Source organism: Gobius niger, assembly GCF_951799975.1.
Source record: "Gobius niger genome assembly, chromosome: 10".
Taxonomy (NCBI): Eukaryota; Metazoa; Chordata; class Actinopteri; order Gobiiformes; family Gobiidae; genus Gobius; species Gobius niger.
In genome coordinates, this window is record NC_136861.1 from 2,441,878 (window position 1) to 2,450,548 (window position 8,671).

Sequence of the window (8,671 nt, forward strand, 5' to 3'; positions counted from 1 at the left end):
TTTCGCTGTGACAATGCAAAAAGCTGCAAGTTCTTCAAAGTGAGTGTTTTCAGCGAGAAAACGCATTTGCGGATATAAAAACAGAGATTGCTGTTTCTCCAAAACCATAAATGCTAGATGGCTGATGCTGTAGTATGTTATACAGGGTCCAACCCCATACAAGAAACCAAGGTTTGGTCAAGTTTGATCACACTGTCCAGAAAGTCAGTTTCAAGTTTCTGAATAACCCAGTTTTCTCAGGTCTCGCTTATGAAAACAACCCAAAACCATATTTTTTACACTGGGATTTTCATCCCTGCCACTAACTCTGCATATGAGACGGTTTTCCTCTGTGACAATGCAAAAAGCTGCAAGTTCCTCAAAGTGAGTGTTTTCAGCTAGAGAATGCGTTTGCGGCCATAAAAACAGAGATTGCTTTTACTCCAAAACCATAAATGCTAGATGGCTGATTCTTTAGTATATTATACAGGGTCCCACCCCATACGAAAAACCAAGGTTTGGTCAAGTTTGATCACACTGTCCACAAAGTCAGTTTCAAGTTACTCAATAACCCAGTTTTCTCAGGTCTCACTTATGAAAACAACCCAAAACCATACTTTTTTGACTGGGATGTTCATCCCTGCCACTGGCTCTGCATATGAGATGGTTTTCCGCGGTGACAATGCAAAAGGCTGCAAGTTCCTCAAAGTGAGTGTTTTCAATGAGAGAATGCGTTTGCTGCCATAAAAAAAAGAGATTGCTGTTTCTCCAAAATCATAAATGCTAGATGGCTGATTCTTTAGTATGTTATACAGGGTCCCACCCCATACAGGAAACCAAGGTTTGGTAAAGCATGATCACACTGTTTTCCCACAAAGTCAGTTTCAAGTTTCTGATGAAGCGGCAGTTTTCAGGTCTCACTTATGAAAACAAACCAAAACCATCCTTTTTCTGACTGGGATGTTCGTCCCTGCCACTGACTCTGCATATGAGATGGTTTTCCTCTGTGACAATGCAATAGGCGGCAAGTTCCTCAAATTGAGTGTTTTCAGCGAGAGAATGCGTTTGCGGCCATAAAAAAAGAGATTGCTGTTTCTCCAAAATCATAAATGCTAGATGGCTTATTCTTTAGTGTTATACAACGTCCCACCGTGTACAAGAAACCAAGGTTTGGTCAAGTTTGATCACACTGTCCACAAAGTCAGTTTCAAGTTTCTCAATAACCCAGTTTTCTCAGGTCTCACTTATGAAAACAACCCAAAACCATACTTTTTTGACTGGGATGTTCATCCCTGCCACTGACTCTGCATATGAGATGGTTTTCTGCGGTGACAATGCAAAAAGCTGCAAGTTCCTCAAAGTGAGTGTTTTCAGCGAGAGAATGCGTTTGCGGATATAAAAAAAGAGATTGCTGTTTCTCCAAAATCATAAATGCTAGATGGCTGATTCTTTAGTATGTTATACAGGGTCCCACCCCATACAGGAAACCAAGGTTTGGTAAAGTTTGATGACACTGTTTTCCCACAAAGTCAGTTTCAAGTTTCTGATGAACCGGCAGTTTTCAGGTCTCACTTATGAAAACAAACCAAAACCATCGTTTTTGACTGGGCTGTTCATCCCTGCCACTGACTCTGCATATGAGATGGTTTTCCGCTGTGACAATACAAAAAGCTGCAAGTTCCTCAAAGTGACTGTTTTCAGCGAGAGAATGCGTTTGCGGCCATAAAAACAGAGATTGCTTTTACTCCAAAACCATAAATGCTAGATGGCTGATTCTTTAGTATGTTATACAGGGTCCCACCCCATACGCAAAACCAAGGTTTGGTAAAGTTTGATCACACTGTCCACAAAGTCAGTTTCAAGTTTCTCAATAACCCAGTTTTCTCAGGTCTCACTTATGCAAACAACCCAAAACAATACTTTTTTTTACTGGGATGTTCATCCCTGCCATTGACTCTGCATATGAGATGTTTTTTTCGCTGTGACAATGCAAAAAGCTGCAAGTTCTTCAAAGTGAGTGTTTTCAGCGAGAAAACGCATTTGCGGTTATAAAAACAGAGATTGCTGTTTCTCCAAAACCATAAATGCTAGATGGCTGATGCTGTAGTATGTTATACAGGGTCCAACCCCATACAAGAAACCAAGGTTTGGTCAAGTTTGATCACACTGTCCAGAAAGTCAGTTTCAAGTTTCTGAATAACCCAGTTTTCTCAGGTCTCGCTTATGAAAACAACCCAAAACCATATTTTTTTACACTGGGATTTTCATCCCTGCCACTAACTCTGCATATGAGACGGTTTTCCTCTGTGACAATGCAAAAAGCTGCAAGTTCCCCAAAGTGAGTGTTCTCAGCGAGAGAATGCGTTTGCGGCCATAAAAACAGAGATTGCTTTTACTCCAAAACCATAAATGCTAGATGGCTGATTCTTTAGTATGTTATACATGGTCCCACCCCATACGAAAAAACAAGGTTTGGTCAAGTTTGATCACACTGTCCACAAAGTCAGTTTCAAGTTTCTAACCCAGTTTTCTCAGGTCTCACTTATGAAAACAACCCAAAACCATACTTTTTTGACTGGGTTGTTCATCCCTGCCACTGACTCTGCATATGAGATGGTTTTCCGCGGTGACAATGCAAAAAGCTGCAAGTTCCTCAAAGTGAGTGTTTTCAGCTAGAGAATGCGTTTGCGGCCATAAAAACAGAGATTGCTGTTTCTCCAAAATCATAAATGCTAGATGGCTGATTCTTTAGTATGTTATACAGGGTCCCACCCCATACAGGAAACCATGGTTTGGTAAAGTTTGATCACTGTTTTCTCACAAAGTCAGTTTCAAGTTTCTGATGAACCGGCAGTTTTCAGGTCTCACTTATGAAAAAAAACCAAAACCATCCTTTTTTTGACTGGGATGTTCATCCCTGCCACTGACTCTGCATATGAGATGGTTTTCCTCTGTGACAATGCAATAAGCGGCAAGTTCCTCAAATTGAGTGTTTTCAGCGAGAGAATGCGTTTGCGGCCATAAAAACAGAGATTGCTTTTACTCCAAAACCATAAATGCTAGATGGCTGATTCTTTAGTATATTATACAGGGTCCCACCCCATACGAAAAACCAAGGTTTGGTCAAGTTTGATCACACTGTCCACAAAGTCAGTTTCAAGTTTCTCAATAACCCAGTTTTCTCAGGTCTCACTTATGAAAACAACCCAAAACCATACTTTTTTGACTGGGATGTTCATCCCTGCCACTGACTCTGCATATGAGATGGTTTTCCGCTGTGACAATGCAAAAAGCTGCAAGTTCCTCAAAGTGAGTGTTTTCAGCGAGAGAATGCGTTTGCGGCCATAAAAACAGAGATTGCTGTTTCTCCAAAACCATAAATGCTAGATGGCTGATTCTTTAGTATGTTATACAGGGTCCAACCGCATACAAGAAACCAAGGTTTGGTCAAGTTTGATCACACTGTCCACAAAGTCAGTTTCAAGTTTCTCAATAACCCAGTTTTCTCAGGTCTCACTTATGAAAACAACCCAAAACCATACTTTTTTTACTGGGATGTTCATCCCTGCCATTGACTCTGCATAAGAGATGTTTTTTTTCGCTGTGACAATGCAAAAAGCTGCAAGTTCTTCAAAGTGAGTGTTTTCAGCGAGAAAACGCATTTGCGGATATAAAAACAGAGATTGCTGTTTCTCCAAAACCATAAATGCTAGATGGCTGATGCTGTAGTATGTTATACAGGGTCGAACCCCATACAAGAAACCAAGGTTTGGTCAAGTTTGATCACACTGTCCAGAAAGTCAGTTTCAACATTCTGAATAACCCAGTTTTCTCAGGTCTCGCTTATGAAAACAACCCAAAACCATACTTTTTTGACTGGGATGTTCATCCATGCCACTGACTCTGCATATGAGATGGTTTTCCGCTGTGACAATGCAAAAAGCTGCAAGTTCCTGAAAGTGAGTGTTTTCAGTTAGAGAATGCGTTTGTGGCCATAAAAACAGGGATTGCTGTTTCTCCAAAACCATAAATGCTAGATGGCTGATTCTTTAGTACGTTATACAGGGTCCCACCCCATACAGGAAACCAAGGTTTGGTAAAGTTTGATCACACTGTTTTCCCACAAAGTCAGTTTCAAGTTTCTCAATAACCCAGTTTTCTCAGGTCTCACTTATGAAAAACCCCCAAAACCATACTTTTTTTTACTGGAATGGTCATCCCTACCACTGACTCTGCATATGAGATGGTTTTCCGCTGTGACAATGCAAAAAACTGCAAGTTCCTCAAAGTGAGTGTTTTCAGCGAGAGAATGCGTTTGCGGCCATAAAAAAAGAGATTGCTGTTTCTCCAAAATCATAAATGCTACAAGGCTGATTCTTTAGTATGTCATACAGGGTCCCACCCCATACGGAAAACCAAGGTTTGGTCAAGTTTGATCACACTGTCCACAAAGTCAGTTTCAAGTTGCTCAATAACCCAGTTTTCTCAGGTCACACTTATGGAAAAAAAACCCAAACTATACTTTTTTTTTATTGGAATGGTCATCCCTACCAATGACTCTGCATATGAGATGGTTTTCCGCTGTGACAATGCAAAAAGCTGCAAGTTCCTCAAAGTGAGTGTTTTCAGTTAGAAAATGCGTTTGTGGCCATAAAAACAGGGATTGCTGTTTCTCCAAAACCATAAATGCTAGATGGCTGATTCTTTAGTATGTTATACAGGGTCCCACCCCATACAAGAAACCAAGGTTTGGTCAAGTTTGATCACACTTTTTTCCCACAAAGTCAGTTTCAAGTTTCTGATGAACCGGCAGTTTTCAGGTCTTACTTATGAAAACAAACCAAAACCATCCTTTTTCTGACTGGGATGTTCGTCCCTGCCTCTGACTCTGCATATGAGATGGTTTTCCGCGGTGACAATGCAAAAAGCTGCAAGTTCCTCAAAGTGAGTGTTTTCAGCGAGAGAATGCGTTTGCGGCCATAAAAACAGAGATTGCTTTTACTCCAAAACCATAAATGCTAGATGGCTGATTCTTTAGTATGTTATACATGGTCCCACCCCATACGAAAAAACAAGATTTGGTCAAGTTTGATCACACTGTCCACAAAGTCAGTTTCAAGTTTCTCAATAACCCAGTTTTCTCAGGTCTCACTTATGAAAACAACCCAAAACCATACTTTTTTGACTGGGATGTTCATCCCTGCCACTGACTCTGCATATGAGATGGTTTTCCGCGGTGACAATGCAAAAAGCTGCAAGTTCCTCAAAGTGAGTGTTTTCAGCGAGAAAACGCTTTTGCGGATATAAAAACAGAGATTGCTGTTTCTCCAAAACCATAAATGCTAGATGGCTGATGCTGTAGTATGTTATACAGGGCCCAACCCCATACAAGAAACCAAGGTTTGGTCAAGTTTGATCACACTGTCCAGAAAGTCAGTTTCAAGTTTCTGAATAACCCAGTTTTCTCAGGTCTCGCTTATGAAAACAACCCAAAAACATACTTTTTTGACTGGGATGTTCATCCCTGCCACTGACTCTGCATATGTGATGGTTTTCCGCTGTGACAATGCAAAAAGCTGCAAGTTCCTCAAAGTGAGTGTTTTCAGCGAGAGAATGCGTTTGCGGCCATAAAAACAGAGATTGCTTTTCTCCAAAACCATAAATGCTAGATGACTGATTCTTTAGTATGTTATACAGGGTCCCACCCCATACAAGAAACCAAGGTTTGGTCAAGTTTGATCACACTTTTTTCCCACAAAGTCAGTTTCAAGTTTCTGATGAACCGGCAGTTTTCAGGTCTTACTTATGAAAACAAACCAAAACCATCCTTTTTCTGACTGGGATGTTCGTCCCTGCCACTGACTCTGCATATGAGATGGTTTTCCGCGGTGACAATGCAAAAAGCTGCAAGTTCCTCAAAGTGAGTGTTTTCAGCGAGAGAATGCGTTTGCGGCCATAAAAACAGAGATTGCTGTTTCTCCAAAACCATAAATGCTACAAGGCTGATTCTTTAGTATGTCATACAGGGTCCCACCCCATACGAAAAACCAAGGTTTGATAAAGTTTGATCACACTGTCCACAAAGTCAGTTTCAAGTTTCTAACCCAGTTTTCTCAGGTCTCACTTATGAAAACAACCCAAAACCATACTTTTTTGACTGGGTTGTTCATCCCTGCCACTGACTCTGCATATGAGATGGTTTTCCGCGGTGACAATGCAAAAAGCTGCAAGTTCCTCAAAGTGAGTGTTTTCAGCTAGAGAATGCGTTTGCGGCCATAAAAACAGAGATTGCTGTTTCTCCAAAATCATAAATGCTAGATGGCTGATTCTTTAGTATGTTATACAGGGTCCCACCCCATACAGGAAACCATGGTTTGGTAAAGTTTGATCACTGTTTTCCCACAAAGTCAGTTTCAAGTTTCTGATGAACCGGCAGTTTTCAGGTCTCACTTATGAAAACAAACCAAAACCATCCTTTTTTGACTGGGCAGTTCATCCTTGCCACTGACTCTGCATATGAGATGGTTTTCCTCTGTGACAATGAAATAAGCGGCAAGTTCCTCAAATTTAGTGTTTTCATCGAGAGAATGCGTTTGCGGCCTTAAAAACAGAGATTGCTTTTACTCCAAAACCATAAATGCTAGATGGCTGATTCTTTAGTATATTATACAGGGTCCCACCCCATACGAAAAACCAAGGTTTGGTCAAGTTTGATCACACTGTCCACAAAGTCAGTTTCAAGTTTCTCAATAACCCAGTTTTCTCAGGTCTCACTTATGAAAACAACCCAAAACCATACTTTTTTGACTGGGATGTTCATCCCTGCCACTGACTCTGCATATGAGATTGTTTTCCGCGGTGACAATGCAAAAAGCTGCAAGTTCCTCAAAGTGAGTGTTTTCAATGAGAGAATGCGTTTGCGGCCATAAAAAAAAGAGATTGCTGTTTCTCCAAAATCATAAATGCTAGATGGCTGATTCTTTAGTATGTTATACAGGGTCCCACCCCATACAGGAAACCAAGGTTTGGTAAAGCATGATCACACTGTTTTCCCACAAAGTCAGTTTCAAGTTTCTGATGAAGCGGCAGTTTTCAGGTCTCACTTATGAAAACAAACCAAAACCATCCTTTTTCTGACTGGGATGTTCGTCCCTGCCACTGACTCTGCATATGAGATGGTTTTCCTCTGTGACAATGCAATAAGCGGCAAGTTCCTCAAACTGAGTGTTTTCAGCGAGAGAATGCGTTTGCGGCCATAAAAAAAGAGATTGCTGTTTCTCCAAAATCATAAATGCTAGATGGCTGATTCTTTAGTGTTATACAACGTCCCACCGTGTACAAGAAACCAAGGTTTGGTCAAGTTTGATCACACTGTCCACAAAGTCAGTTTCAAGTTTCTCAACAACCCAGTTTTCTCAGGTCTCACTTATGAAAACAACCCAAAACCATACTTTTTTGACTGGGATGTTCATCCCTGCCACTGACTCTGCATATGAGATGGTTTTCTGCGGTGACAATGCAAAAAGCTGCAAGTTCCTCAAAGTGAGTGTTTTCAGCGAGAGAATGCGTTTGCGGCCATAAAAAAAGAGATTGCTGTTTCTCCAAAATCATAAATGCTAGATGGCTGATTCTTTAGTATGTTATACAGGGTCCCACCCCATACAGGAAACCAAGGTTTGGTAAAGTTTGATGACACTGTTTTCCCACAAAGTCAGTTTCAAGTTTCTGATGAACCGGCAGTTTTCAGGTCTCACTTATGAAAACAAACCAAAACCATTGTTTTTGACTGGGCTGTTCATCCCTGCCACTGACTCTGCATATGAGATGGTTTTCCGCTGTGACAATACAAAAAGCTGCAAGTTCCTCAAAGTGAGTGTTTTCAGCGAGAGAATGCGTTTGCAGCCATAAAAACAGAGATTGCTTTTACTCCAAAACCATAAATGCTAGATGGCTGATTCTTTAGTATGTTATACAGGGTCCCACCCCATACGAAAAACCAAGGTTTGGTAAAGTTTGATCACACTGTCCACAAAGTCAGTTTCAAGTTTCTCAATAACCCAGTTTTCTCAGGTCTCACTTATGAAAACAACCCAAAACAATACTTTTTTTACTGGGATGTTCATCCCTGCCATTGACTCTGCATATGAGATGTTTTTTTTCGCTGTGACAATGCAAAAAGCTGCAAGTTCTTCAAAGTGAGTGTTTTCAGCGAGAAAACGCTTTTGCGGATATAAAAACAGAGATTGCTGTTTCTCCAAAACCATAAATGCTAGATGGCTGATGCTGTAGTATGTTATACAGGGTCCAACCCCATACAAGAAACCAAGGTTTGGTCAAGTTTGATCACACTGTCCAGAAAGTCAGTTTCAAGTTTCTGAATAACCCAGTTTTCTCAGGTCTCGCTTATGAAAACAACCCAAAACCATACTTTTTTGACTGGGATGTTCATCCCTGCCACTGACTCTGCATATGAGATGGTTTTCCGCTGTGACAATGCAAAAAGCTGCAAGTTCCTCAAAGTGAGTGTTTTCAGCGAGAGAATGCGTTTGCGGCCATAAAAACAGAGATTGCTGTTTCTCCAAAACCATAAATGCTAGATGGCTGATTCTTTAGTATGTTATACAGGGTCCAACCGCATACAAGAAACCAAGATTTGGTCAAGTTTGATCACACCGTTTTCCCACAAAGTCAG